The 27131-nt window shown below is 46.2% G+C and overlaps 6 non-coding genes across 6 annotated transcripts; 5 read left to right on the top strand and 1 right to left on the bottom strand.

The window, feature by feature from the left end:
* Window positions 1-10978: 10978 nt before the first annotated feature.
* TRNAR-ACG (transfer RNA arginine (anticodon ACG)) lies at window positions 10979-11051 on the bottom strand. Its single transcript has one exon. It is a non-coding gene; the product is annotated as a tRNA-Arg (tRNA).
* Window positions 11052-11771: 720 nt separating this feature from the next.
* On the top strand, window positions 11772-11878 carry LOC144764902 (U6 spliceosomal RNA). The gene has a single exon (XR_013596927.1). It is a non-coding gene; the product is annotated as a U6 spliceosomal RNA (small nuclear RNA).
* A 1785-nt stretch (window positions 11879-13663) lies between these two features.
* Window positions 13664-13770, top strand: LOC144765297 (U6 spliceosomal RNA). Its single transcript, XR_013597300.1, has one exon. It is a non-coding gene; the product is annotated as a U6 spliceosomal RNA (small nuclear RNA).
* Window positions 13771-15576: 1806 nt separating this feature from the next.
* On the top strand, window positions 15577-15683 carry LOC144765210 (U6 spliceosomal RNA). Its single transcript, XR_013597217.1, has one exon. It is a non-coding gene; the product is annotated as a U6 spliceosomal RNA (small nuclear RNA).
* Window positions 15684-17505: 1822 nt separating this feature from the next.
* On the top strand, window positions 17506-17612 carry LOC144765317 (U6 spliceosomal RNA). Its single transcript, XR_013597319.1, has one exon. It is a non-coding gene; the product is annotated as a U6 spliceosomal RNA (small nuclear RNA).
* A 2162-nt stretch (window positions 17613-19774) lies between these two features.
* Window positions 19775-19881, top strand: LOC144764921 (U6 spliceosomal RNA). The gene has a single exon (XR_013596945.1). It is a non-coding gene; the product is annotated as a U6 spliceosomal RNA (small nuclear RNA).
* The last annotated feature ends 7250 nt before the right edge of the window (window positions 19882-27131 follow it).

Genomic DNA, 27131 nt, shown 5'->3' with positions numbered 1-27131 from the left:
CCACAATTCCCCCACCTTTGTCGCACCGCCAGACACCTCAGATCATCATCCTCTCTCCTGGTGACGGTACCTAGGATTAAGAGAGCCAGATGCGGAGGCCGGTCATTCTCGTACAACGCATCAAGGCTCTGGAACTCCCTTCCCCTCCACCTGCACGCAGAGCCTAATCTCCTATCCTTCCGTAAGCACCTAAAAACCCTGCTCTTCTCACACACTGAATAATCCTCACCACCGACCCCTACTATGCACAAGCCTACAGCGCTAGGACGCCTCAGGGTAGCTACTGCGCTTTACAAATTTTCTTTTCATTTCATTTCATTCATTTCATTTCATTCAAGGAGCTCTCTTCGTACTCCAGCTCCTCAAAAAAATCAAACCCTTCATCTCAACTGATGACTTTAAATCGGTTGTGCAATCGTTGGTCCTATCAAGAATTGACTACGATAATGCCACCCTCACAGGTACTCCTAATGTCCACATTGCCCCTATTAAATATGTTCTTAACCTTGCTGCCAGGCTGATCACTGGCTGCAAACGATGCAACCGGATCTCCCCGTTCTCAAGGACCTCAAATGGCTCCCGATTAAAGGCAGATCCGCCTATAAAACATCACCCACAAAGCCCTCCATCAAAATACCCCATCGTATCTCACCGAAAAACTCTACAAAGCTGGCTGTTTCAGAGCACTGAGAAGCACCAACGCTCTTACCCTTGTCCCTCCTCTACTAAAAAAGAAAACGACACAATCTCGCTCTTTCTCTGGAAATGCACCCTCTGTCTGAAATGCTCTCCCTAAAGAGGTACGCTGTAATCCCTCCTACCCCCGATTCAAAAAGAGATCAAGCTGCTCCTTAACAAATACTGGAGCTCTTAATTACTTGGTCACTGGCCTTCAACTCCCACTCTGCCTTATTCAGTTCTATCCCATCCTATAACTCCCACTCTATTTTCTTTGATCTGTTGTTTAATCCTTGATTTTCCATGTTCTGCTCCATTTAAATTATGCGCCACATGTGCAAATTGTTTATCTTATTGTCTCATAAGTACCAATGCTATAGTTCAATCTGAGACTTCGATATAACTTGTAAAGCGCTCTGATACTCCTGGGTCCAGCCAGCGCTATATAGAACCTTTTAAATAAATAAATAAATAAAATGCGTAGTATCCCCCAACTGAATTTCCTAGTTCGAAGGACAATCGCCAGAGGCTCCATCGCAAGGGCGAACAGAAGCTCAGACCTATCAGACAGTTGATTTCGTAGGCGCACCCTAGCCGTTGGCCCAGTGTATAATCATTTTATCCATCCTATGTATGTTTCCCCTAGCCCTACCCTACCAAGGACCTCCTACATGTAGTTCCATTTTATGGAATCAAAAGCCTGCTAAATATCTGAAGACATAAGGCCCAATCCTCTTCCTGCAGATGAGGTGCAAGTCTATGCAGATTGTGTGTGGAGTTTCTCCTGGGAACGAAGCCAGCCTGGTTTGAGTGGAGCTTCATTAAACGCCTCTTAGAGGTGGATCACAAGCTGCGGGGATTTTTTTTTATAAAACTCAGCTGGGAGCCCATCGCTTCCAGGACACCTCTCCGACTACATCCCTTTAATTATTACCTCTACTTCCTCTTTGGTTATCGGTGCCCCTAAGGCCTTGGCTTCCTTTTCCCCCGCGTCAGAAGTATCATCTTATCTAAAAAAATCCTGCAGCGTGTGCCGCTGTGTCTGAGTAACAGTCGTACAGGTATGACGCAGGTTAGCCGCAAAGTCCTTAAGAATCGCGTCCTGCGTATATATTGCGTTCCCATCATTATTTCTGCGTTGCAGAATGGGTACACCTTCGGTCTCTGTCCTGAGTAGTCGTGCCAAGAGTGCTCCCGTCCTATCCCCTTCCATGTGTAATCTTTGTTTATAGGTAGTATATTGATGTTTCTCTAACCTGGACCAGGTCTCAAGTAACTGTCTGCGAACCCGTGTAAAGTTGTCCGAGCTCCAAGGTTCCTTATGAAGAGCATCATCCAGGGGTTTTAGTTGTGCTACCAAGGTAGTGATATCTCTACTAAGCTGGTGTTAGACCCCATACGTGGCCCCGATACAAATCCCTCCGATGATCAACTTCATGGCCTCCCACTCTGTGGACCTGTTTGCCGTCGATCCCCAGCTCTCCCTAAGATAATGTTCCAGTGCCTCCTCTACCGTCTGTGCATATGGGGGGTCTGTAAGCGCCTCAGCCGCCATAATGGAATGGCTGGACGCCCAACCCACTTCTCAAAGTTAACAACAGTGGACAATGGTCAGAGATATACTTAGTTAAATAGGAGACATCCTCCATAGTGGCAGACAGACCCGAGGAGAGGCAGCAGTAGTCAATCAGAGTAAACGTGTTAGCAGCAGCTGTGTAACTAGAGAACACCCTTTAGTTGGGTGACGGGCCCGCCACTCATCTCTTAACGGCATACCTTGAAATATAGTTGTAAGTGACCTAGACATGCGGGGCTTGGTATTCTCTCTCGGGGGTTCCCTATCCAATTCCGCATAGAAGATGCAGTTAAAATCACCAAGTAGAATAAGTTCCGTGCCCGTGTATGGCGTCGCTGCTTTTTGGACTGACAGAAAAAAATCTGGACAATCCGAGTTAGAGGCATAAACATTAACAATGCAAATTTCCTTACCTTCCCACCTCCCGAACAAGATGACATAGCGTCCTTCAGGGTCCAAAACATGGTGGAGATGTTGGAATGGGACCCCAGGTGCCACCCACACCAATGCCCCTTGCAAAGCCAGAGTACGAGGTAGCATATAGCTGTTATGTTATGTTATAGGCACTTGTAGAGCACTCATACACCAAAAGGCTTCATGGTGCTGTGGGGAGCGGGTAGAGAGGAGTCGCGATATCTAGATTAGGTCACTATATGCTTGCATGTGTTCCCCCATATGTGTGTCTCCTGAAGTCCTGCAATAGCTATTCTATAACTTTTTTTAAATGCATGCACTTGTCGAGACCAGCCATATCCCTAACATTCTAGGTTCCATGCTCATAATATAGGTAATGATTATCATAGTGTCCGTCCATGCACCTAGAAGTCCACCCATGTGCTCCTCAATTACAGGACTCCCAAGGATCCCTTCAAGTTATTGGCAGAGCAGTCTCTCAGCAATCCCACCATAGTGCAGACATTTATCACACCTATCTGTGCTGTTCCACTCCCCATTACCAACACTCAATGTTCCTTCTTGGTCGCAGTCTTGGTCCCCAGTTCCAACCACCATGTCCGGCGTCTTTTCTATTGAAGCTGGTACTATTTCTGAATCAGAAGCGTGGAGCTTGCTATCCTGGAGGACCGTGACACGGCCCAAGCTCTTTGTGCGTTTGTGTGGTGCCTGCCGGGTGGAGGAACCCCGGTCCCTCAGGGATGTATGAGCCGAGGCCGCCCCCGTGAAGGCAGTGGAGGGTACCAGGTGTTGCCCCCCCCGGAACCCTAGAGTCAAGCCAGTCTCTTGCCTCCTCCGCTGAAAAGAAAAACAGCACACAATCTTCATTCTCCACTCATAAGACTGTATTTTAAGTTCAAGTCTCTTAATCTCCGCTTAATTGTAACAAAGGTCTTTCTTTGCTCTTGAACTCTCTGGGTGTTGTCAGGGTACACTGATCTGGAAGGGCCCTCAAAGAGAAAACATTGCCCACTACGCGAAAAGCTGGAGGAGGAGGTCCCTATCCCTGAAATTAAATAGCTTAGCAATTATAGCTCGTGGAGGCGCTCCGGGCCTGGGGGGGTAGCTAGCGCTCTTTTTTGCTCTTTTAATAATGAACAACTTTGACAGCTGTTTGGGAGCCATTACACGCATGATCCATTCCTCAAGAAACAGTTCCACAGAGGGCCCCTCTGCCTATTCAGAAAATCCAACAAATCTTAAATTCCCCCTCCGAGACCTTCCTTCTGAATCTTCCGCCCTGTCATCCAGCTTAATGACCTGACGTTTCAGTTCTGCCACCGTAGCACTAAGATTCTTCACTTCCAGTTTTAAAACGCTTGTGTCTTTTTCTGTAGTAGTCACCCTGTCCGTGACTTTCCGAAGGTCGCACCTCAGCAGATTAACATCTATGGCAACGGCATCTATTTTCCTAACCATATCGTCCCTTGTCGACTGGATAGCATGTATGACATCTTTCAGTGTAGGGGGGTCCTCTATATCCCCCTCGGCAGTTCCTTTCCCCATCATGGGATCCCTTGCTCCAACATCAGGACCTTGAGTTTTAGGCTGGACGTAGTTCGATATCTTATTATGGTAAAAGTAAAATGAAGATCGTGAACATTGCCTGCGCCATCTTTTTTAGTGAGAATTTCTATGTGCAAGTAAGCTACAGCCATCACAGCCATTTTGTACTCTGCTGGTCACCTTTGTCTCACCCTGTCCTTGCTACCATCCTTCTGACTCTCTGACCAAACCTGATATGTGTGCTGGGGGCTATAACCCCTATTGTCACGACAAACCTCAGTGCCACTTGCTGCCACAAACTCGTTTTTCCTTTCTTCTCTGTTTACAGGCACGCCTTTGAACAATCTACCCCTCACCGCACCTAGTTACTCAAACCGGTTCCAGACACTAAAATGACCCTTGCAGACATGATTTATTGCACTACAAACAGCGAGACTTGTGTTCACCAACAATGGGACCTGTTTTTATCAACAGAACGGACTCTTAGATCTGGCCGGTCTCACATGTTTTAGACCATGAAGCAAGGTCCAGCTGCAATATAAGATTGTCTGTTTTGACCTGGGTGGGAGGAGAATCAATGATGGGCTTGTGTAACCATGTTGATGAAACAAATGCATTGTGTCAAACCTGTATAAAAGGAAGAGCCAAAGGAGTTGCCAGCAGAACACCTCCCTCAGACATCCCAATGTCAGCAGTTGACGTGGTCTCCTCATGAGAAATAAACCTTTTTCTTGTCTTCCAGTTTCCAGCGTCTGCCTCATTATTTTGATAGCGAATCCAAGGTGAATTAAAGGTGACCCTCGCCCGGGCAGCATTGGGGGTCTTAGGAGACTCGCTGCTTTTCACAATTAGTCTGCATCTTTGGTGCTCTTCCCTTCCCCATAGTGACCAGCGTTAGGTGCCAGCTGCAGAGTCGTCTCCCGATTTCCTATGCCCAGGTACTGCAATGCGTCTACCATGTAGCACCAACAGTCTTAGACCTCCACAATTCTCCATGGGGATACCCAACAAGGATCCCCCACAGGGGGTCCGGCTGCTCTGGATCGTGCACGGGTGCACTGCTGCGCCCAGCACCTCGCTCCGCCTCTGTATTCTCACCAAGGGGCTCCACTCCAATCTGCGTGTGATTTGTTCAGCTCTACCAAGGGGTCTCCACAGCGGCGCAAATCAGCCCAGTCCAATCTGTGCAGGCCATGACCACCCCAGGGGGAGCCCCCACTACCTCAGTTTGATCTGTTGCTTATATCACCTCCGGGGCCTTCCCCCCTAGGGCCCATCGCACTCTCACCTCAAACACCTCTGCACTGGGCAGTGCCTCCGTAGCACACCTCCCTTCATAGTGCGTCACCAATATCTGCAGCTCGCCAGACGGAAGATATCCAGAGCACAGGAGGCAGCCCCCTCGCTATTTATACCGGCTCGCCTGCAGTCTCGCTCTCAACTGCCTCCAGCCGTAGGCCTTGTATTGCTGGCCGCACCACCTCTGTCGGGCTGCTCTAACTCCTGTTCCCATTCACTGATCAGCCGGTCCCCAAGTGAAGACCATCCGCCATCGGGGAACTCCGTACAGTTGCCTCACCTCAGTGAGACCGAGGCCCTTCTGTATTGCGATCAGCACAGCCCGGCCGCATCCCGGCTGGCAAGAAGGCGCCGATACTCACCGGTATCCGAGCTCCGCAGTTACTTGAAAGAGGGTCCCAAACGAATGTTAACGCTCTGAAGGTGGCACAGGGTCGCAGGGATCTCCGGAGACCCTTTTTTAGGTCTCGCCTGAGCCAATGCGCTTGCGCATTGCTCCGGCGAGATTATAGTAAGGGGAAAAGAACAGTCTACCAAAACGGCGGATTAGACACAGTTCATGTGATCTATGCGCGTGCACAACGCCAGCCACGTCACACACCACCATTTGTCTGTGCCTCGCATCAGACATCAAAGGATGCCGCTCCCCCCAATCAGACTTCAAAGGGTGCCGCTCCCCCGCCCCGCATCAGACTTCAAAGGAAGGGTGCCGCTCCCTCCGCCACAGCAATGCCGAGAGCTTGTCTCCGCCTGCTCTCCTGTGTGCTTGCATCTTCCTTCCTTGGCCCTGGGTGTTTTCCGTGTTCTCCCATTCAGTGCCTTCTCGACCCCGTACTTGATTGCTGTCCAAGCCCCAGCCCTCGCTGCCTCAATCATTAGACACTCTCCCTGTGTTTTCCTGTTTCCCCTTGCTTTTTCCAGGCACCATCATTCTGTGCTTTGATAAACTGAACGCGCTTTGTAGCACTCAACTCTGCGTGTTCTTAGCTTCAGTCTCTGTGTTGCTGCACCACATCACTCAGGGACACCACCACATCACTCAGTGGCACCACCACATGACTCAGGGACACCACCATATCACTCAGAGGTACCACCACATGACTCAGGGGCACCACTCACGGGCACCACCACATGACTCAGGGACACCACCACATCACTCAGGGACACCTCCACATCACTCAGGAACACCACCACATCACTCAGGGGCACCACCACATCACTCAGGGGCACCACCATATCACTCATCGACACCACCACATCACTCACAGACACGACCACATCACTCAGGAACACCACCACATCACTCAGGGACACCACCACATCACTCAGGGTCACCACTCAGGGGCCCCACCACATCACTCAGGGATATCACCACATCACTCGGGTACACCACCACATCACTCGGGGACACCACCACATCACTCACGGACACCACCACATCACTCAGGAACACCACCACATCACTCAGGGACACCACCACATCACTCGGGGACACCACCACATCACTCAGTGACACCACCACATCGCTCAGGGGCACCACCACATCACTCAGGGACACCACCACATCACTCAGGGGCACCACCACATCACTCAGGGGCACCACCACATCACTCAGGGGCACCACTCACGGGCACCACCACATCACTCAGCGACACCACCACATCACTCAGGAACACCACCACATCATTCAGGGACACAACCACATCACTCGGGGACACCACTACATCACTCAGGAACACCACCACATCACTCAGGGACACCACCACATCACCCAGGAACACCACCACATCACTCAGGGACACCAGCACATCACTCACGGACACCACCACATCACTCAGGAACACCACCACATCACTCAGGGACACCACCACATAACTCAGGGGCACCACTCAGGGGCCCCACCACATCACTCAGGGACATCACCACATCACTCGGGGACACCACCACATCACTCGGGGACACCACCACATCACTCACGGACACCACCACATCACTCAGGAACACCACCACATAACTCAGGGACACCACCACATCACTCGGGGACACCGCCACATCACTCAGTTACACCACCACATCACTCAGGAACACCACCACATCACTCAGGGACACCACCACATAACTCAGGGGCACCACTCAGGGGCCCCACCACATCACTCAGGGACATCACCACATCACTCGGGGACACCACCACATCACTCGGGGACACCACCACATCACTCACGGACACCACCACATCACTCAGGAACACCACCACATAACTCAGGGACACCACCACATCACTCGGGGACACCGCCACATCACTCAGTTACACCACCACATCACTCAGGGCCACCACCACATCACTCAGGGGCACCACCATATCACTCATCGACACCACCACATCACTCACAGACACGACCACATCACTCAGGAACACCACCACATCACTCAGGGACACCACCACATCACTCAGGGTCACCACTCAGGGGCCCCACCACATCACTCAGGGATATCACCACATCACTCGGGTACACCACCACATCACTCGGGGACACCACCACATCACTCACGGACACCACCACATCACTCAGGAACACCACCACATCACTCAGGGACACCACCACATCACTCGGGGACACCACCACATCACTCAGTGACACCACCACATCGCTCAGGGGCACCACCACATCACTCAGGGACACCACCACATCACTCAGGGGCACCACCACATCACTCAGGGGCACCACCACATCACTCAGGGGCACCACTCACGGGCACCACCACATCACTCAGGGACACCACCACATCACTCAGGAACACCACCACATCATTCAGGGACACAACCACATCACTCGGGGACACCACTACATCACTCAGGAACACCACCACATCACTCAGGGACACCACCACATCACTCAGGAACACCACCACATCACTCAGGGACACCAGCACATCACTCACGGACACCACCACATCACTCAGGAACACCACCACATCACTCAGGGACACCACCACATAACTCAGGGGCACCACTCAGGGGCCCCACCACATCACTCAGGGACATCACCACATCACTCGGGGACACCACCACATCACTCGGGGACACCACCACATCACTCACGGACACCACCACATCACTCAGGAACACCACCACATAACTCAGGGACACCACCACATCACTCGGGGACACCGCCACATCACTCAGTTACACTACCACATCACTCAGGGGCACCACCACATCACTCAGGGGCACCACCACATCACTCAGGGACACCACTACATCACTCAGGGGCACCACTCAGGGGCCCCACCACATCACTCAGGGACATCACCACATCACTCAGGGACACCACCACATCACTCAGGGGCCTCACCACATCACTCAGGGCCACCACCACATCACTCGGGGACACCACCACATCACTCAGGGGCACCACCATATCACTCAGGGACACCACTACATCACTCGGGGACACCACCACATCACTCAGGGGCACCACCATATCACTCAGGGACACCACCACATCCCTCAGGGGCCTCACCACATCACTCAGGGCCACCACCACATCACTCAGGGACACCACCACATCACTCAGGAACACCACCACACCACTCAGGGACACCACCACATCACTCGGGGACACCACCACATCACTCAGGAATACCACCACATCACTCAGGGCTACCACCACATCACTCAGGAACACCACAACATCACTCAGGAACACCACCACATCACTCGGGGACACCACCACATCACTCGGGGACACCACCACATCACTCAGGGACACCACCACATCACTCAGGGACACCACCACATCACTCAGGAACACCACCACATCACTCAGGGACACAACCACATCACTCAGGGACACCACCACATCACTCGGGACACCACCACATCACTCGGGGACACCACCACATCACTCAGGAACACCACCACATCACTCAGGGGCATCACTCAGGAGCACCACCACATCACTCGGGCACAACCGTATCACTCAGGGGCAGCACTCAGGGGTCACCACCACATCACTCGGGGACACCACCACATCACTATGGGACACCACCACATCACTCAGGGGCACTACCACATCACTCAGGGGCACCACCACATCACTCGGGGGCCTCACCACATCACTCAGGGGCCTCACCACATCACTCAGGGACACCACCACATCACTCAGGAACACCACCACATCACTCAGGGACACAACCACATCACTCAGAGACACCACCACATCACTCGGGGACATCACCACATCACTCAGAAACACCACCACATCACTCAGGGGCACAACCACATCACTCAGAGGCACAACCACATCACTCAGGGGCACCACTAAGGGGCACCACCACATCACTCAGGGACACCACCACATCACTAGGGGACACCACCACATCACTGGGGGACACTACCACAGACCCTCACGCACACACTTTTGTCAACAAGCTTTTAATGTAGTTAAGAGAATAAGGGACCCATGTTGAAATACAAATGCAGCACACCACGTGACGGCCATCACATAGAGTCCAGCAGCAAATGGGAAACGTTTAACTAGCCGTGGTCCTATTACTTGCGCTCTACCGTGGAACATCTGCAGGATGAGTCCTCCTGGAGAATACTGAACCTACAACAAGTCTGAGGTAAATAAGAATTCCACAGGATTATAATGAAACAGGGACCTACAACTCTTCCGAGCCAGATAGGAGTCGAACCTACAATCTTCTGATCCATAGTCAGTCGCGTTATCCATTGCGCCACTGGCCCTATATAGACACACCCATCCTTTTGTCCTTAAGAAGGCTAGAAAGTGTGTGTGTGTGTGTGTGTGTGTGAAGGCAGAAGGAAACCCATCTGACCTCCTGAAAGTCTGTTCTGTGAGGTTTTCCTAAGTTGTACAAAGGACTTTAGGAGAAGGAAGGACTTAAAAGCTTGGCGAAATGGTCCTAGATCCAAGGAAATCTTTTAGATCAGGCTCAGTTTCTTAAATAGTCTGCATTAACATAATCAGTTCCTGGTCTGTGTAGGGCTGAGCTTGTGAACTCCTTAGTAAGTAGGCGGATACAACAAAAAGGGGTTTAATATTACAATACAGGTGAAAATTCAGACACCTTGTAGTAAGCCTGCAGCCCACAAGGAGTTGGTTTGTCCCTCTCACACATGTAAATGGGTAAGCATTCAATTGCACACACCTGCCTGCGTCCACAGACCCTCGCACACACACTTTTGTCAACAAGCTTTTTTATGTAGTTAAGAGAATCAGGGACCCATGTTGAAATACAAAAGCAGCACACCACTTGCCGGCCATCACATAGAGTCCAGCAGCAAATGGGAAACGTTTAACTAGCCGTGGTCCTATTACTGCAGCTCTACCGTGGAACAACTGCTGGATGAGTCCTGCTGTAGAATATTGAACCTACAACAAGTCCGAGGTAAATAAGAATTCCACAGGAACATAATGAAACAGGGACCTACAACTCTTCCGAGCCAGATAGGAGTCGAACCTACAATCTTCTGATCCGTAGTCAGACACGTTATCCACTGCGCCACTGGCCCTATGTAGACACACGCATCCTTTTGTCATTAAGAGGGCTAGAAAGCGTGTGTGTGTGTGTGTGTGTGTGAAGGCACATGGAAACCCATCTGACCTCCTGAAAGTCTGTTCTGTGAGGTTTTCCTAAGTTGTACAAAGGGCTTTAGAAGAAGGAAGGACCTAAAAGCTAGGCGAAATGGTCCTATATCCAAGGAAATCTTTTAGATCAGGCTCAGTTTCTTAAATAGTCTGCATTAACATAATCAGTTCCAGGTCTATGTGGGGCTGAGCTTGTGAACTCCTTAGTAAGTAGGCAAGTACAACAAAAAGGGGTTTAATATTACAATACAGGTGAAAATTCAGACACCTTGTCGTAGGCTCACCTTGTCCAGGGACCCAAGCATGCTGCCTTTCCACTCTCAGAGCACTTCACCTAACCTACTGTGCAGCTGTTTCACCTTTAATATCACTGTTCCACAGGCAGCGTGGTGTCACAATGCTCCTTGTCTGTAGCCTAAACCACGAGCCTTTGCAACCCTGGCATAATCTACATACTTACGGTGTGTGAAGTCTTGGACCACAAATGCAGTGAAGAATAATAGTTTGCTACTCTTTAGACATTTTTGCCCATTGGCTCAGATTTGAATGCTTACTGGCCATCTGAGCATCTCTGCCAGGCCACCCTATGTCTAGAGACTGTAGATTTAGAGAGTTTATAAACATTGTCAGTTCATCAATAAAGTGTGCTCGCTTCGGCAGCACATATACTAAAATTGGAACGATACAGAGAAGATTAGCATGGCCCCTGCGCAAGGATGACATGTAAATTCGTGAAGCGTTCCATATTTTTAACCGCTTTTAGGAGAGAAATCTTCTTTGTTTGTAAGACTAATTAAAATAATAAAGCAGGTTCCAGTCCTGTGTCATGTAATATGTATTTTTCAATTAGTCTCTCCTCAACATTTGTAATGTATTTGCCTTGCAGTAAAGAAGGTGCGCTCTATGTCCAGCTGCATTTAGCAAGGAAGCCTGCAGGACTTCTAGGACTTTTCTTTCTCTTTTTCAGCCTCCCTGTCATTATTCTCCACCACCTCCAAATCTATACTGCTACCAGTGATGAGTTGCTTTGTGGGAAGCAGGACAAAGAGAAGGGCAGGGCCAATACAAATGAAGTCCTCAGGGATGTCTAGGAGTCCTTTTTCAGCAGTACTGTTAAAATATGCCTTGCAGAAAGATTGGTCAGGTAAGCTGAAAAACACCATGCTAGATTGGGCACCAGGACTCTAGGCGCTTGGAGGACATATTGGGTCTACATCCCTCAGTTTCTGAGGTCCAAGAAATGTTCACCCTCCACCCTAATAGAGAGATCGTGGCTGAGAGGGGAAGAAGGTAGTAGGGCAAGATGCTCATGGTTCTTCTCTAATAATGGACCAACTTCCTCTCTCTCCTTAACTGTGGTTCTGCCTGGCTACTGGGGCTACCAGCTGTAAGCCTGCAGCCCACAAGGAGTGGGTTTGTCCCTCTCACACATGTAAATGGGTAAGCATTCAATTGCACACACCTGCCTGCGTCCACAGACCCTCGCACGCACACTTTTGTCAACAAGCTTTTTTATGTAGTTAAGAGAATCAGGGACCCCTGTTGAAATACAAAAGCAGCACACCATGTGACGGCCATCACATAGAGTCCAGCAGCAAATGGGAAACGTTTAACTAGCCGTAGTCCTATTATTGCAGCTCTACCGTGGAACAACTGCTGGATGAGTCCTGCTGGGGAATATTGAACCTACAACAAGTCTGAGGTAAATAAGAATTCCACAGGAACATAATGAAACAGGGACCTACAACCCTTCCGAGCCAGATAGTAGTCGAACCTACAATCTTTTGATCCGTAGTCAGACGCGTTATCCATTGTGCCACTGGCCCTATGTAGACACACCCATACTTTTGTACTTAAGACGGCTAGAAAGCGTGTGTGTGTGTGAAGGCACAAGGAAACCCATCTGACCTCCTGAAAGTTTGTTCTGTGAGGTTTTCCTAAGTTGTACAAAGGACTTTAGGAGAAGGAAGGACCTAAAAGCTAGGCAAAATGGTCCTAGATCCAAGGAAATCTTTTAGATCAGGCTCAGTTTCTTAAATAGTCTGCATTAACATAATCAGTTCCAGGTCTATGTGGGGCTGAGCTTGTGAACTCCTTAGTAAGTAGGCGGGTACAACAAAAAGGGGTTTAATATTACAATACAGGCGAAAATTCAGACACCTTGTCGTAGGCTCACCTTGTCCAGGGACCCAAGCATGCTGCCTTTCCACTCTCGGAGCACTTCACCTAACCTTCTGTTCAGCTGTTTCACCTTTAATATCACTTTTCCACAGGCAGCGTGATGTCACAATGCTCCTTGTCTGTAGCCCAAACCATGATCCTTTGCAACCCTGGCATAATCTACATACTTACGGTGTGTGAAGTCTTGGACCACAAATGCAGTGAAGAATAATAGATTGCTACTCTTCAGACATTTTTGCCCATTGGCTCAGATTTTAATGCTTACTGGCCATCTGAGCATCTCTGCCAGGCCACCCTATGTCTAGAGACTGTAGATTTAAAGAGTTTATAAAAATTGTCAGTTCATCAATAAAGTTTGCTCGCTTTGGCAGCACATATACTGAAATTGGAACGATACAGAGAAGATTAGCATGGCCCCTGCGCAAGGATGACATGCAAATTCGTGAAGTGTTCCAGATTTTTAACAGCTTTTAGGAGAGAAATCTTCTTTATTTTCAAGACTAATTAAAATAATAAAGCAGGTTCCAGTCCTGTGTCATGTAATATGTATTTTTCAATTAGTCTCTCCTCAACATTTTTAATGTATTTGCCTTGCAGTAAAGAAGGTGCGCTCTATGTCCAGCTGCATTTAGCAAGGAAGCCTGCAGGACTTCTGGGACTTTTCTTTCTCTTTTTCAGCCTCCCTGTCATTATTATTCACCACCCGCAAATCTATACTGCTACCAGTGATGAGTTGCTTTGTGGGAAGCAGGACAAAGAGAAGGGCAGGGCCTCTGCAAATGAAGGCCTCAGGGATTTCTGGGAGTCCCTTTTCAGCAGTACTGTTAAAATCTGCCTTGCAACCAGATTGGTCGTGTAAGCTGAAAAACACCATGCCAGATTGGGCACCAGGTCTCTAGGCGCTTGGAGGACATATTGGGTCTACATCCCGCAGTTTCTGAGGTCCAAGAAATGTTCACCCTCTACCCTAATAGAGAGGTCTTGGCCGATCGTGGCCGATCGTGGCTGAGAGGGGAAGAAGGTAGCAGGGCAATATGCTCACGGTTCTTCTCTAATAATCGACCAACTTTCTTTCACTCCTTAACTGTGGTTCTGCCTGGCTACTGGAGCTACCAGTTGTAAGCCTGCAGCCCACAAGGAGTTGGTTTGTCCCTCTCACACATGTAAACGGGTAAGCATTCAATTGCACACACCTGCCTGCGTCTACAGACCCTCGCACACACACTTTTGTCAACAAGCTTTTTTATGTAGTTAAGAGAATCAGGGACCCATGTTGAAATACAAAAGCAGCACACCACGTAACGCCATCACATAGAGTCCAGCAGCAAATGGGAAACGTTTAACTAGCCGTGGTCCTATTACTGCAGCTCTACCGTGGAACAACTGCTGGATGAGTCCTGCTGGAGAATATTGAACCTACAACAAGTCTGAGGTAAATAAGAATTCCACAGGAACATAATGAAACAGGGACCTACAATCCTTCCAAGCCTGATAGGATTCGTACCTACAAACTTCTGATCCGTAGTCAGACACGTTATCCATTGCGCCACTGGCCCTATCTGGACACATCCATCCTTTTGTCCTTAAGAGGGCTAGAAAGCGTGTGTGTATGTGTGAAGGTTCAAGGAAACCCATCTGACCTCCTGAAAGTCTGTTCTGTGAGGTTTTCCTAAGTTGCACAAAGGACTTTAGGAGAAGGAAGGACCTAAAAGCTAGGCGAAATGATCCTAGATCCAAGGAAATCTTTTAGATCAGGCTCAGTTTCTTAAATAGTCTGCATTATCATAATCAGTTCCAGCTCTATGTGGGGCTGAGCTTGTGAACACCTTAGTAAGTAGGCGGGTACCACAAAAAGAGGTTTAATAATACAATACAGGCGAACATTCAGACACCTTGTTGTAGGCTCACCTTGTCCAGGGACCCAAGCATTCTGCCTTTCCACTCTCAGAGCACTTCACCTAACCTACTGTGCAGCTGTTTCACCTTTAATATCACTGTTCCACAGGCAGCGTGATGTCACAATGCTCCTTGTCTGTAGCCCAAACCATGAGCCTTTGCAACCCTGACATAATCTACATACTTACGGTGTGTGAAGTCTTGGACCACAAATACAGTGAAGAATAATAGATTGCTACTCTTCATACATTTTTGCCCATTGGCTCAGATTTGAATGCTTACTGGCCATGTGAGCATCTCTGCCAGGCCACCCTATGTCTAGAGACTGTAGATTTAGAGAGTTTATAAACATTGTCAGTTCATCAATAAAGTGTGCTCGCTTCGGCAGCACATATACTAAAATTGGAACGATACGGAGAAGATTAGCATGGCCCCTGCGCAAGGATGACATGCAAATTCGTGAAGCGTTCCATATTTTTAACAGCTTTTAGGAGAGAAATCTTCTTTGTTTTCAAGACTAATTAAAATAATAAAGCAGGTTCCAGTCCTGTGTCATGTAATATGTATTTTTCAATTAGTCTCTCCTCAACATTTTTTATGTATTTGCCTGGCAGTAAAGAAGGTGCGCTCTATGTCCAGCTGCATTTAGCAAGGAAGCCTGCAGGACTTCTGGGACTTTTCTTTCTCTTTTTCAGCCTCCCTGTCATTGTTCTTCACCACCCTAAAATCTATACTGCTACCAGTGATGAGTTGCTTTGTGGGGAGCAGGACAAAGAGAAGGGCAGGGCCTCTGCAAATGAAGGCCTCAGGGATGTCTGGGAGTCCCTTTTCAGCAGTACTGTTTAAATCTGCCTTGCAACCAGATTGGTCGGGTAAGCTGAAAAACAGCATGCCAGATTGGGCACCAGGTCTCTAGGCGCTTGGAGGACATATTGGGTCTACATCCCTCAGTTTCTGAGGTCCAAGAAATGTTCACCCTCCACCCTAATAGAGAGATCGTGGCCGATCGTGGCTGAGAGGGGAAGAAGGTAGCAGGGCAAGATGCTCATTGTCCTCTGTAATAATGGACCAACTTCCTCTCTCTCCTTAACTGTGGTTCTGCCTGGCTACTGGGGCTACCAGTTGTAAGCCTGCAGCCCACAAGGAGTTGGTTTGTCCCTCTCACACATGTAAATGGGTAAGCATTCAATTGCACATACCTGCCTCCGTCCACAGACCCTCGCACACACACTTTTGTCAACAAGCTTTTTTATGTAGTTAAGAGAATCAGGGACCCATGTTGAAATACAAAAGCAGCACACCACTTGACGGCCATCACATAGAGTCCAGCAGTAAATGGGAAACGTTTAACTAGCCGTGGTCCTATTACTGCAGCTCTACCGTGGAACAACTGCTGGATGAGTCCTGCTGGAGAATATTGAACCTACAACAAGTCTGAGGTAAATAAGAATTCCACAGGAACATAATGAAATAGGGACCTACAACCCTTCCCAGCCTGATAGGATTTGAACCTACAATCTTCTGATCCGTAGTCAGACACGTTATCCATTGCGCCACTGGCCCTATGTAGACACACCCATCCTTTTGTCCTTAAGAGGGCTAGAAAGCGTGTGTGTGTGTGTGTGTGTGTGTGTGTGTGTGTGTGTGTGAAGGCACAAGGAAACCCATCTGACCTCCTGAAAGTCTGTTCTGTGAGGTTTTCCTAAGTTGCACAAAGGACTTTAGGAGAAGGAAGGACCTAAAAGCTAGGGGAAATGATCCTAGATCCAAGAAAATCTTTTAGATCAGGCTCAGTTTCTTAAATAGTCTGCATTATCATAATCAGTTCCAGCTCTATGTGGGGCTGAGCTAGTGAACTCCTTAGTAAGTAGGCGGGTACAACAAAAAGGGGTTTAATATTACAATACAGGCGAAAATTCAGACACCTTGTCGTAGGCTCACCTTGTCCAGGGACCCAAGCATGCTGCCTTTCCACTCTCAGAGCACTTCACCTAACCTACTGTGCAGCTGTTTCACCTTTAATATCACTATTCCACAGGCAGCGTGATGTCACAATGCTCCTTGTCTGTAGCCCAAACCATGAGCCTTTGCAACCCTGGCATAATCTACATACTTACAGTGTGTGAAGTCTTGGACCACAAATGCAGTGAAGAATAATAGATTGCTACTCTTCAGACATTTTTGCCCATTGGCTCAGATTTGAATGCTTACTGGCCATCTGAGCCTCTCTGCCAGGCCACCCTATGTCTAGAGACTGTAGATTTAGAGAGTTTATAAACATTGTCAGTTCATCAATAAAGTGTGCTTGCTTCTGCAGCACATATACTAAAATTCGAACGATACAGAGAAGATTAGCATGGCTCCTGCGCAAGGATGACATGCAAATTCGTGAAGCGTTCCATATTTTTAACAGCTTGTAGGAGAGAAATCTTCTTTGTTTTCAAGACTAATTAAAATAATAAAGCAGGTTCCAGTCCTGTGTCATGTAATATGTATTTTTCAATTAGTCTCTCCTCAACATTTTTAATGTATTTGCCGTGCAGTAAAGAAAGTGCGCTCTATGTCCAGCTGCATTTAGCAAGGAAGCCTGCAGGACTTCTGGGACTTTTCGTTCTCTTTTTCAGTCTCCCTGTCATTATTCTTCACCACCCCTAAATCTATACTGCTACCAGTGATGAGTTGCTTTGTGAGAAGCAGGACAAAGAGAAGGGCAGGGCCTCTGCAAATGAAGGCCTCATGGATGTCTGGGAGTCCCTTTTCAGCAGTACTGTTAAAATCTGCCTTGCAACCAGATTGGTCGGGTAAGCTGAAAAACACCATGCCAGATTGGGCACCAGGTCTCTAGGCGCTTGGAGGACATATTGGGTCTACATCCCTCAGTTTCTGAGGTCCAAGAAATGTTCACCCTCTACCCTAATAGAGAGGTCTTGGCCGATCGTGGCCGATCGTGGCTGAGAGGGGAAGAAGGTAGCAGGGCAATATGCTCACGGTTCTTCTCTAATAATAGACCAACTTTCTTTCTCTCCTTAACTGTGGTTCTGCCTGGCTACTGGAGCTACCAGTTGTAAGCCTGCAGCCCACAAGGAGTTGGTTTGTCCCTCTCACACATGTAAACGGGTAAGCATTCAATTGCACACACCTGCCTGCGTCTACAGAACCTCGCACACACACTTTTGTCAACAAGCTTTTTTATGTAGTTAAGAGAATCAGGGACCTATGTTGAAATACAAAAGCAGCACACCACCTAACGGCCATTGTAAATTGATACTTGTATAGCGCACTACTCACCCGCAAGGGTCTCAAGGCGCTTGTACGAATACCGCTGTGGAACCCATCCTGGCTTTCCCTGTGAGGTGTCCACTCCTGGGCACCCCCAAGGTGGAGGCCAGGCATCCTTAGCGTTGTGGGGGCCGTTGTGGAGATTAAGCAAGCTATTGCCCAGAGTTGCAGAGTGGGACTCCATGATTGGAATAGGCACCGAGGCGAGAATTATCAGGTCCGTGGAATTTTGAGCCCAAGACACGCCGAGGCGGGAATTGAACACTGGTCCCGGGCCAGTACTCTGCATCAGGGTCTGCCGCTCCAATCATTGAGCCACACTTCTCCATCACATAGAGTCCAGCAGCAAATGGGAAACGTTTAACTAGCCGTGGTCCTATAACTGCAGCTCTACCGTGGAACAACTGCTGGATGAGTCCTGCTGGAGAATATTGAACCTACAACAAGTCTGAGGTAAATAAGAATTCCACAGGAACATAATGAAACAGTGACCTACAATCCTTCCAAGCCTGATAGGATTCGTACCTACAAACTTCTGATCTGTAGTCAGACATGTTATCCATTGCGCCACTGGCCCTATCTGGACACACCCATCCTTTTGTCCTTAAGAGGGCTAGAAAGCGTGTGTGTGTGTGTGTGAAGGTTCAAGGAAACCCATCTGACCTCCTGAAAGTCTGTTCTGTGAGGTTTTCCTAAGTTGCACAAAGGACTTTAGGAGAAGGAAGGACCTAAAAGCTAGGCGAAATGATCCTAGATCCAAGGAAATCTTTTAGATCAGGCTTAGTTTCTTAAATAGTCTGCATTATCATAATCAGTTCCAGCTCTATGTGGGGCTGAGCTTGTGAACACATTAGTAAGTAGGCGGGTACAACAAAAAGGGGTTTAATAATACAATACAGGCGAACATTCAGACACCTTGTTGTAGGCTCACCTTGTCCAGGGACCCAAGCATTCTGCCTTTCCACTCTCAGAGCACTTCACCTAACCTACTGTGCAGCTGTTTCACCTTTAATATCACTGTTCCACAGGCAGCGTGATGTCACAATGCTCCTTGTCTGTAGCCCTAACTATGAGCCTTTGCAACCCTGGCATAATCTACATACTTCCGGTGTGTGAAACCTTGGACCACAAATGCAGTGAAGAATAATAGATTGCTACTCTTCATACATTTTTGCCCATTGGCTCAGATTTGAATGCTTACTGGCCATGTGAGCATCTCTGCCAGGCCACCCTATGTCTAGAGACTGTAGATTTAGAGAGTTTATAAACATTGTCAGTTCATCAATAAAGTGTGCTCGCTTCGGCAGCACATATACTAAAATTGGAACGATACAGAGAAGATTAGCATGGCCCCTGCGCAAGGATGACATGCAAATTCGTGAAGCATTCCATATTTTTAACAGCTTTTAGGAGAGAAATCTTCTTTGTTTTCAAGACTAATTAAAATAATAAAGCAGGTTCCAGTCCTGTGTCATGTAATATGTATTTTTCAATTAGTCTCTCTGTAGTAATTCAGACTACACAGGAAGTAGGTCCAAGTGGATTTATTCATATGAAGAACAGCTTAACAACCACAGGTAGCAGGGGAAGTCCTTACAGCATCAGCAATACAGTAACAGTAATAATATCAAGGGAAAACATTCTAAGTTACACAGAGTATTCCAAATGACATAGAAAGATTCCATATGACATCAAGTCATGGAATACCACACACCTCCCCCCCCTTTAAAAAAAAAAAAAAAAAAAAAAAAAAAAAAAAATGCATAAATAACAAAACCCCAAAAACAACAAATAAAACAAAACAAAACCCCAAAGAACAATAATACTACAATAAGTTAAATTCTAATGTAATCTTTATACTTCGAAGGAGCACATTTCACGCGCTCACTGCGTCTCAAGGGAATTTCTTCATTCTCTATATTTGATTGATTATCAATTTCAACACACGGATCAGGTCGATCATCAGAATTAATCACATCATCAGAATTACTTACAACCTCATTCTCTAAATTATCATAAGCCTCATGCGTACCAGAAAAACCTTCTGAATTATGGTATGTCATTAATTTTCCCGGAACGGTAGTTTTCTGAGTGGAAGAAGCAACAAAAGGAGCAACAGAAGACTTGCATAAGGAGACTCTTCTCAAATTCCATATTTTACCTCCTTCCACTCTGATAGCTTTGCTAAAGATTTCAGTGACCTTGACCGGATCAGACCATCTGGAAACCCTCTTGTGAAATAATCCACCCATTTTTACACGAACTAGATCACCAATCTTTACACTGCAAGTATTATACTTCTTTTTGGCCGAATGTTGAATCATTTTCTCCTGGTACTTCCCAATTTTATCCTTTAACTCTTTAAAATCTACCTCATAAGGAGAATTACCTTTTAACCACCAGGGTAAAAGTCGAGAACCTGGTTTCCTCCCTCGTAACAACTCAAAAGGAGACAGACCAGTCACTGAATTGGGAGCCAACCGATAGGTTAACAAAGTGGCCTGAAGAGCTTTTTTCCATTTCAAACCACTCCTTACGGCTAATTGACAAGATTCCTTGATAACCCTGTTGAACCTCTCAACTTGGCCGTTGGCCTGTGGAAAATAATTCGAGGTTCTTTTATGCGTAATTCCACAATTCCTTAGAAAATCTTCAAATTCATCACTTATAAACTGTGGACCATTGTCTGAGATTAGTTCCTCTGGTAAACCTTCCCTAGCAAATATTTCATCAAGAAAATCAATTACCTGCCCTGAAGAAGTTTTCTCAACAATTTTCAATTCGGGCCATTTTGAGAAGTAGTCAACAAGAACTAATGCATACATTTCTTTACCAGATTGGTAACTGAAAGGTCCAATAATGTCAATGGCTAATCTCCGCCACGGGCCATCAGCATACTCAATGGGAGTGATGTCGACAGACAAACCCTTTACAGATTTGTCGCTCAAGGAGCAAGGAGAACAGTTCCTGACCCAACTATCCACCATGGCATCAACACCAGGCCACCAGTAATGTTCCCTAATCCTCCTTTTAGTGGTGGACATGCCCATGTGCCCTTCATGTGCTAATTTACAAATTGTTTCTCTCAAATTCATAGGAGGGACAATCTTATCAGATCTAACAATGATGTCCTGACATAACATCAAATCGTCTTTGACTTTAAAAAATGATGCCAAATCACCGGAAAGTTTCCTTTCCTCAGGCCATCCTTTAATTAAGAACCGTTTGACTTGATTCAAAACAGCATCATTTTCCATAGCTTCTGACCAAACTTTTTCAGAAAGAACCAAAGAGTTCTCTTGATTTGAAATTATATTAACGTCTGCAAACGAATATGCAACGTCACAATCAACCTTGTTCCCTACATCTACACTTGCTGGAAAACGTGACATGCAATCTGCATGGACATTCAAACGTCCTGGAATATATACAACCTCACAACGATATTCCTGTAATTTGGCTGCTAATCTCGCTAAGCGAGCAGTAAGAACTCTTCCACCTCCTGCAGCTAACATAGTGATCAAAGGTTTGTGATCGGTTCTCAAAGAGAATTTTGTTCCCCACAAAAATTGTCTAAAGTGCTGGGAAGCCCAAGTGCAAGCGAGTAATTCTCTCTCAATAGTTGAGTAATTCTTCTCAGCATCACGTAGGGCTCGAGAAGCATATGATACAACAAACTCACCAGATTTGTCTTTTTGCATCAGAACAGCACCTAGGCCAACATTGCTAGCGTCAACATAAACTATACACTCCTTGCCCACAGAATAAGGTTTCAAAAATGGTGCTTCAACAATTTTGCGTTTCAAAATTTCAAAAGAATCCTGTTGTTCTTTGCCCCACTCAAACTTTGCATTTTTTTTCAATAAAATTCTCAAAGGGTGAACAATATCTGAATAATTTTTTACAAATTTACCATAAAATTCAGTCAGTCCTAAAAAAGAAAGCAATTGTTCTTTTGAATTGGGGGAAGATGCATTGACAATATTGTGAACATGGTTAATTTTGGGTTTAATACCATACTTTGAGATTTCATGTCCTAGGTACTCAACTTTCTGTTGTCTGAACTTGCATTTGGTATATTTCAGGGTAAGGCCCCTAGATCGAACTTTCTCCAAAACCAAAGTTAAGTTCTCATCGTGTTCCATATAATCTTTCCCAAAAATCAAAATGTCATCCTGGAAAGCTACTGCTCCCTTGCAATCTGTCAGTAACTCTTTCATTAGACGCTGGAAGACAGAGGCTGCACTTGCCAACCCAAAAGGCATGCGCAAATATTGGAACATACCTTCAGGGGTAACAAAAGCAGTTAGTTTTCTCGAGTCTTCATGTAATTCTACTTGGTGGTAGGCACTAGCCAAGTCAATAGAAGAAAACACAGTAGCACCTGATAATGTTGCAATTAACTCATGTATGTTTGGCAAGGGATGTTTATCTACCCATATTTCCTTATTGAGACTGCGAAGATCCGCACATAAGCGAAGTTCGCCAGAGCTCTTAAGTGATATCACAATGGGCGAAACCCAAGGAGAGGATTCAATTGGCTCAATTATGTTTCTTTTGACTAGGTCATCGAGAATTACTTTTAATTTGGGTCTATACGCTAAAGGAACATTCCTTACCCTGTGCCTGACAGGAACCGCATTATCATTTAGAATAATTTTGTGCTTGAAATCAACATATTTCCCCAACTTGTCATTGAAAATCTCAGGAAACTTTTCTAACACACTCTTAGTGAAACTAACATCGCTAGATGCATCTAAGGTTAAGTTTACCAATGAATTGGTAATGGACTTTTCAAGTCGGGGTTCATCAACATAAACTGGTGGATTGGCATTGGGATCTAATTTGATTCCTAAGTCATGTTGGTGAGGCCAACCAAGAATGGACACACCCTTGGTAGCTACATAAACTTTTGCTCTGATGTCCCAGTTCTTAAAAGATAACTTGGCCCAAAAAAAACCCTCTAGAGCAATCTTTTGTCCCGTGTACCCACCAGGATATATGTCTGGACTCAATAATTCCCTCTGATGCCACAATTGTTCGAAAATATTCTTACCAATAATGGTGTACCACGCACAAGAGTCAACAAAAATCTCAATAGGTTTGTCATCCACAAAAATTGTACAAGAAGGAAAACTCTTTTGAAAACTCTCATCAACAGAAAGAATGCAATTCAAGCTATTAAGAACTTCTTCTTCTTCAGGTGAAATGTAATTAATTTTTTGACCAGACTTACACACATTACCAAAATGCCCTTTTTTCTTGCATTTGATGCACACCTTGTCCCAAGCAGGACAACCCTTGTAATTGCCAACATGGTTGGAACTACCACATCTATAGCATAATATCATACCTCTCTTAACAAAACTCCTATTGTCATTCGCATTTCTTGCATATTCTTTTTTGAAGCTGGGTTTAGTGTTGAAAGCACTCGAAGTGGAATAACTGGTTTGATTTTTGACAATAGCTACTTCAACTTCAGGAACATGTGTTTTCTGATTTTTCCCTCTAATTTCAGAAACAAATATTTCAGAATGTTCTATACCTTTGGCTATATTTACTACTGCAGCTAATGTAGTCTCAGTCCCTAACCAGAGTCTTTCTTGGATCTTTTTACTTTTCGTCCTCATCATGATTTGATCCCTGAGGACTTGCTCATATGATATGGTTTCGAAGGAACAGGTGCAAGCAAGTGAACGTAACGCTGCGACATAATCTTCGATTGTTTCATCAGATTTCTGTTCACGAGAATAGAATTTAAACCTTTCCATCACAGTGTTTATCCTTCTACCAAACCGAATCTTCATTTGTTTAGAAGCTTTATTAAATACATCTAAGTCACCAGCATCCTCCAAAGGTGGTAGATTATCAAATTCCTTTATTCCTGCACCACCGAGACAATGCCTTAAAAGAGCAAGTTTCCTTTTTGCAGAGCAATCCTCTTTTTCTAAGACATCCACATATGCAATAAACATAGGAAACCAAAGGTCCCATTCTATAGGAGGATCACCTGCAACTTGAAGAAAATGGGGTGGTGCTGCAATATTAGACATCTTGGCAATAACAATCAATAACAAGATACAATAGAATACTATTAAAGCAGTATAAATAACTAAGTAAATGAATGTAGAAACAGAAAAGTTTTTATATATTTTTTTTTTTTAAAAGGTGTGCAAATCACCGTGGTGATTTGCAGGAAAGTGTTTTGAAGATTCGTGAAAACAATTTCCAATTTACACTTTAAATTCAAGAAAACACGAAGCTTTTGCTTCAAACTGCACCAAAATGGCCGCCGTGAGCGTCTAATTGTGCGCAATGACGTGCATGGTGACGCTGGTATCCCAGAATGCAGCGCAAATGGTCGGTGAAGCAAACGAACTCAGGGACGCTCGAGGCTCAAGGTGAGTTCTTGAGTATACTTTTGAAAATAAACAAGCCAGAGAAAAGCGTGCAAGTGGACAAAACTTCGGATTTTAAGAGTGAAACCCGCTCAATAAATGCGGTCGAGTATCAGTAATGAAAGCCAGACATTGGGTGATCAGTAATGAAAGCCAGAAATTGGGTGAGGATAGAGTAAGCGTAGCGTAGTAACAGTCTGAAAAAAGACTCACCGTCTGAAAGAGGCTCACTTACGTTTGAGAAGTACTGCCCAATAAGTCCTTTATGGCTGAAAAATGCGTGAAGGAGCTTCTTAGCGCTGAAAAGGAAGAACTTTCCTTTAATGTCCTTTGCATTTAAAATGAAGAAAACAGGTGAATGCTGTCTCCAGAAATCCACTGCTCCCAACGTCGCCAGTAATTATGTAGTGATTCAGACTACACAGGAAGTAGGTCCAAGTGGATTTATTCATATGAAGAACAGCTTAACAACCACAGGTAGCAGGAGAAGTCCTCACAGCATCAGCAATACAGTAACAGTAATAATATCAAGGGAAAACATTCTAAGTTACACAGAGTATTCCAAATGACATAGAAAGATTCCATATGACATCAAGTCATGGAATACCACACTCTCCTCAACATTTTTTATGTATTTGCCTTGCAGTAAAGAAGGTGTGCTCTATGTCCAGCTGCATTTAGCAAGGAAGCCTGCAGGACTTCTGGGACTTTTCTGTCTCTTTTTCAGCCTCCCTGTCATTATTCTTCACCACACCCAAATCTATACTGCTACCAGTGATGAGTTGCTTTGTGGGAAGCAGGACAAAGAGAAGGGCAGGGCCTCTGCAAATGAAGGCCTCAGGGATGTCTGGGAGTCCCTTTTCAGCAGTACTGTTTAAATCTGCCTTGCAACCAGATTGGTCGGGTAAGCTGAAAAACAGCATGCCAGATTGGGCACCAGGTCTCTAGGCGCTTGGAGGACATATTGGGTCTACATCCCTCAGTTTCTGAGGTCCAAGAAATGTTCACCCTCCACCCTAATAGAGAGATCGTGGCCGATCGTGGCTGAGAGGGGAAGAAGGTAGCAGGTCAAGATGCTCATGGTCCTTCTCTAATAATGGGCAACTTCCTCTCTCTCCTTAACTGTGGTTCTGCCTGGCTACTGGGGCTATCAGTTATAAGCCTGCAGCCCACAAGGAGTTGGTTTGTCCCTCTCACACATGTAAATGGGTAAGTATTCAATTGCACACACCTGCCTGAGTCCACAGACCCTCGCACACACACTTTTGTCAACAAGCTTTTTTATGTAGTTAAGAGAATCAGGGACCCATGTTGAAATACAATAGCAGCACACCACGTGACGGCCATCACATAGAGTCCAGCAGCAAATGGGAAACGTTTAACTAGCCGTGGTCCTATTACTGCAGCTCTACCGTGGAACAACTGCTGGATGAGTCCTGCTGGAGAATATTGAACCTACAACAAGTCTGAGGTAAATAAGAATTCCACAGGAACATAATGAAACAGGGACATACAACCTTTCCAAGCCAGATAGGACTCAAACCTACAATCTTCTGATCCGTAGTCAGACGCTTTATCCATTGCGCCACTGGCCCTATGTAGACATACCCATCCTTTTGTCCTTAAGGGGGCTAGAAAGCATGTGTGTGTGTGTGTGTGTGTGTGAAGGCACAAGGAAACCCATCTGACCTCCTGAAAGTCTGTTCTGTGAGGTTTTCCTAAGTTGTACAAAGGACTTTAGGAGAAGGAAGGACCTAAAAGCTAGGCGAAATGGTCCTATATCCAAGGAAATCTTTTAGATCAGGCTCAGTTTCTTAAATAGTCTGCATTAACATAATCAGTTCCAGGTCTGTGTGGGGCTGAGCTTGTGAACTCCTTAGTAAGTAGGCGGGTACAACAAAAAGGGGTTTAATATTACAATACAGGCGAAAATTCAGACACCTTGTCGTAGGCTCACCTTGTCCAGGGACCCAAGCATGCTGCCTTTCCACTCTCAGAGCACTTCACCTAACCTACTGTGCAGCTGTTTCACCTTTAATATCACTGTTCCACTGGCAGCGTGATGTCACAATGCTCCTTGTCTGTATCCCAAACCATGAGCCTTTGCAACCCTGGCATAATCTACATACTTACGGTGTGTGAAGTCTTGGACCACAAATGCAGTAAAGAATAATAGATTGCTACTCTTCAGACATTTTTGCCCATTGGCTCAGACTTGAATGCTTACTGGCCATCTGAGCATCTCTGCCA

The sequence above is a fragment of the Lissotriton helveticus genome, chromosome 6, assembly GCF_964261635.1.
Source record: "Lissotriton helveticus chromosome 6, aLisHel1.1, whole genome shotgun sequence".
Classification (NCBI taxonomy): Eukaryota; Metazoa; Chordata; class Amphibia; order Caudata; family Salamandridae; genus Lissotriton; species Lissotriton helveticus.
This window is presented reverse-complemented; position numbering and strand designations above follow the sequence as displayed.